Source organism: Silene latifolia, chromosome 4 (assembly GCF_048544455.1).
Source record: "Silene latifolia isolate original U9 population chromosome 4, ASM4854445v1, whole genome shotgun sequence".
Lineage (NCBI taxonomy): Eukaryota > Viridiplantae > Streptophyta > Magnoliopsida > Caryophyllales > Caryophyllaceae > Silene > Silene latifolia.
The window spans coordinates 96,241,403-96,245,132 of NC_133529.1; the positions used below are offsets into that span (position 1 = coordinate 96,241,403).

General features: G+C 40.6%; 1 non-coding gene across 1 annotated transcript; it reads right to left on the reverse strand.

Annotated features, from left to right (window-relative positions):
* Positions 1-257: 257 nt before the first annotated feature.
* LOC141654527 (small nucleolar RNA R71) lies at positions 258-364 on the reverse strand. Its single transcript, XR_012548085.1, has one exon. It is a non-coding gene; the product is annotated as a small nucleolar RNA R71 (small nucleolar RNA).
* Positions 365-3,730: the final 3,366 nt, after the last annotated feature.

Consider the following 3,730-nt stretch of genomic DNA (forward strand, 5'->3'; position numbering starts at 1 on the left):
TTGAGAGAAGTCAATTTGGAGGGATACCTAGTGAAGATCATCATCTATACATGGAGACCTTTTGTGACTATTGTGATGCAATCTCTCAAACGGGGGTGACTCAAGACCAAATTCGATGGGTGTTGTTTCCTTTTTCCTTGATCGGAGCCGCAAAGCAATGGTTAAAAAGCCTAGACAAGGTTACTCTTGGTATTGATTCATGGAAGAAGTTAGCACTTGCCTTCTACAAGAAGTTATATCCTCCGGAGAAGACTAACATACTGAGAGCCCAAATCACCGGGTTCAAGCAAAGAGATGAAGAGTCTCTATATCAGGCTTGGGAGAGATTCAAAGATACATATCGCTCTTGTCCTCATCATGGACTAAGCGAATAGTTCCTTGTTCAACAATTTTGGAATGGCTTATATGAAGACTCAAGGAATGTGCTTAACATGGGTTCTAATGGAAGATTTACCGAGGTTGATGACAACCAAACTTGGGCTAAGATAGAGGAGATGGCGGTTCATAACTCTCAATATAGTAGGCCAAGAAAAGCTACTAGGGGAGGAATACATGAAGTTGACTCCGTCACATAATTGAGTGCCCAACTAAATGCTCATATTGACACCATTAACTTGAAATTTGAGAAAGCCATGGCTAAGCTCAATGAAGCTTCTCAATCACCCAAGCAACATGTCAATGCCATGGTGGCAACATCTTCTATACCAAATGGAGTGTGTGAGAATTGTAGAACTTTGGGACATGATTAACAAGAATGTAGGGGCACAAGTGAGCAAGTGAATGCTTTCCAAGCATACAAGAATGGCACCCCTTACTCCAACTATTACAATGAAAACACCAAATTCCACCCAAACCTCTCATACAAAAGCCAAAATGTCCAAAACCCTCAACCCACATACACCCCACCTCCAATGGGAAACCCTACTTAAAAACCATACTACAATCAACCCAATGACCAAGCTTTTGATGTTCAAAAAGCAGTCCTCCAAATGCAAAAGAGCCAACAAGATTTCTTTGCTCAAATGCAAAGAGATAGCCAAGCCAAAGATACTACCATCAACAATATCCTTGCTCACACCAAAATGTTGGAGACTCAATTATCTCAATTGGCCTCTTCTAGTTCCCAACGACAAAAAGGACAATTACCTCCTCAAGGTAATCCTCGTACAAGACATGAGACTATCAATGCCATCCAATTGAGGAGTGGTACAAGATATGAAGACCCAAGATGCCAATTGAAGAGAATATTGTTGAGGAGAATGACAAGCGAAGTGATGTGCTAGAACCATTGAGGAGAAATCCTAAGGTAGTGGAGCCAACTACCAATGACCCATCAAAGAAGAGAAATGAAGATAAGGTTAAAGAAGTTGAGAAAAATCCTATTGTGATTATACTTCCATTCCCAAGTCGCCAAGCCAAGCCCAAGCTTGATGAGCAACTTGGAAAGTTCATGGAGATTTTGAAGAACTTAGAGGTTTCTATACCATTCACGGAGCTAATAGACCATGTTTTGGCCTATGCGAAATACATGAAAGATATCCTTACCAAGAAGAGGTCCATAACGAAGTTGGAGACCATTGCTTTCACAAAGATTAGTAGTGTAATTCTTCAAGGGAATTCCCCGTCTAAGCTCAAAGATCCGGGAAGCTTCTCTATTCCATGTACCATTGGTGACACCACAATCAACAAGGCACTATGTGATCTAGGTGCAAGTGTGAGTTTTATGTCATATTCGGTATGTGAAAGATTAGGGGTGGGAGAGCTCAAGTGCACTAACATGACATTACGAATGGCGGACCGGATAACAAAGAAGCCACTAGGGGTATGGGAAGATGTACCCGTGAGAGTTGGAAGTTCTTCATACCGGTAGACTGTTATTGTTGATATGGAGGAAGATTCCAATATTCCAATCATTCTAGGAAGACCATTCCTACACACCACTGGAGCGGTGATTGATGTAAAGCACGGGATGCTCACACTTGAAGTCGGTGATAAAACAATCACCTTTAATCTTGATAAGACTATGAGAGCTCCCAACTTGTTTGAGCCTTGCTTTATGGTTGATCACTATACTCGGGAAGGTGACAAGAAGAAGATGAAATCTCCATTCAAAGAACATGGGAAAGATGGAAATCTCAAAGAAAAGGGCAAAGACACACCGCCCAATCGGAAAAAATATATTGATGATGTTGAAATGGCTCTATTCGGAGAGCGTGGAATTTTTCACAACAAGAATGAGAGCTTGTAAAGCTCACCTATGACAAGTATAGATGGAAGCCTCATTGGACATGATAACAAGGAAGGAGAGTTGCTCTTATCAACTCATGATCCACCCGACATAGAGAAAGAAGCAAGAGAAGTATGCGGTCTATGGGATGACGAGTTTGAAGGACTTGTTAACCCATACATTGGGAATGCTATGACTCTAGACCGAGGCTATGTAGACCCTTGTCACCTCTTTGACTCGGATAACTACATGAATAAAGACAACAATGTGCCAAGGTCCATGCAAGATCTTTATCATGACAATGAACAAGCATTCGACTACTTCTTCAAGGCATTGAGCAATATCAACAACGTCCTTGCTTTACCCCCCTTGACACCTCTCAAAAGAAGGAGAGTTTGGTGGAGTCCTCCCTAAACCACCATTTGTAAATATTCTAACCCTTTAACTTGCATTTCTGTTAACTTGTACATTACTCATTTTTTGCATTGCATTTTATATGCTTTGTTTGTAGAATTTGTGTAACATGAGAGCAAGTGAGTGAGGGATTCTAATGTGTTTGGAATGTGTAGTGTTTAATGATCAAGCGTAGGGAAGCAATTGCCTAGGCTAGCCAAGCCTTTGTAGTGCAACCTCATAGGAAATGAAGAAGCAAGGATTGCGGGAAAGGGATCCCCATGGGCAGACCTGAGCTCGTGGGGGATGAGGCAAGGAAGAAAAGAAAAAGAAATGAACTGCAGCAGAATCCGCCCGAGCTACCATCAGGATGGGCGTCCCAGCTATTGATCCGCTCGAGCCAAGCTCAGGTCGGGTGTCCCCATGACTTAAGAAAAAAATCTTGATTAAAGATCCGCCCGTCCCCTCTTTAAGCCGCCCGTTCCGACCTGCTATAAGAACAAAAACACGGGACCTTTACTCCTCATTCTTCATTTCTATCTTTCTTCAAAAACAAACACAACAAAATCCCTCACTACAAACATCAACCCCATCATCCAAAAACACTAATTTTTCGACCAAATTCATCCAAATCAATTGTGAACTTGCTAAAAATCAAAACAAATCACTCCTTTGTCAACAAAAACACCTTCTAACATCAAAATCTCCACAAAATCAATCAAAATTTCTAGGGTTAGGGTGAATTTCAAAAACCCCCAATTTGATGGCAAATTTGATTGAAATTGGAAGAAGAAGGGAGCATTCAAGCATACTCATAGTTTGTTGACACAAATTTAAAGGAACAATCAACAATGGCAAGGACAAAGGGCAACACCAAAGCACCCAAGGCACCAACTTTATCTAAGAGGCAAAACGTTCTAGCTTCTAATGCTCTAGTGGTGGTACAACAATCAAGGGTCCAAGCAAGGTGTAACACCCCGTATTTTATAATAATATTTTATTATAAAAGTATTCTATTAAATTTATTATTTCGGAGTGTATGGATGTATTTTGGAAATATTTATATTTATCGTCTTCGTTCTCTATTTTATTATTTCTCATTTTAATCTA